Genomic DNA, 1,138 nt, shown 5'->3' on the forward strand with positions numbered 1-1,138 from the left:
TATATTAACAAACCGGGTCTTGAGTTTTAATATTTGTATCTTTGGCACTCTCCTGTTTAGGGATTCGCTTTAGTCTATCATTTATCTGTTTTGTTACGTTATCGATCGGAGTGTTGCGCTTTTCATCTTAACGATTTTGTTTTTACCTTTTTTCTTCAAAGGCTCCTAGTTATAAATATTTTTCACACTACTATATGTACTAAATTTTATTTTAGAGGTCGTAATAGCTTGCCACCTATGTTTTATGAGTTAAGCATAAGACTCTGTATAGTAGGGTGTTACAGGTTCAGTGTCTATTTCAGAGGGGTCAGAGGAAGAAGATCTAGAGGAGGAGTTACGACCATCTAAAAGTGATGCATCTGTGGGCGGATCGTATGGAGGCCTACAGAATGAAGATATTTCAATTTAGTTTAGGGAACATCAATTAGTCTTCTTTTTGCGGCATCCTTACTTAATAATTTTCAGTTTTAGTCTCTCTTTTTGTTGGTATACAGAGAAAGTAGGAAGGTCTAGAAGTGCTAGGCTGGCCTGGACACCAGTTAGGTAGCTTTTTGTGTGGGTCAGAGCCTGGGGATATCATATGTTCATATATGTATATATTTATCTTATAATGTGTACACTAACAAGGTCTTTGAATGCTATACTGATGTATGAAAATATGTGAGTATTTCTATTCATATTTATGTTTGTGGTGTTATTTACTTATGTACATTCGCGATGATAAATTGTTCAACGTTTTCAAAAAAAAGTTTACCTGTAAAATGGAGACACGTTAACGACGAATCAGACTTATATAATAAATATTAGTTAATATGTAATAAGGTAAGTCAGTAGCATTTAGTTTCTATTACGATCGTGACATACTAGGAGTTGGGTCGTTACACTCTCTGTCGCTACCACCACCACCACCACCACCACCACCACCACCATCACCACCATGATGAGCGAATATTTTATACGCTTTTTGGGGGTAATTTCATGTAGATTTTAGTATGTTTTAATTAATTTTTAATAGAATTTTATTAGTTTTTAAGAAAAAATCATATTTCTGGACTTTACTATGAGTGTGTGTATTTTTCTGTGATTTCAGGTATTTTCTGGCTGAAATTGAGGAAGCTGAGCAAAAATCTGACTTAGG

The sequence above is a fragment of the Arachis stenosperma genome, chromosome 9 (assembly GCF_014773155.1).
Source record: "Arachis stenosperma cultivar V10309 chromosome 9, arast.V10309.gnm1.PFL2, whole genome shotgun sequence".
Lineage (NCBI taxonomy): Eukaryota > Viridiplantae > Streptophyta > Magnoliopsida > Fabales > Fabaceae > Arachis > Arachis stenosperma.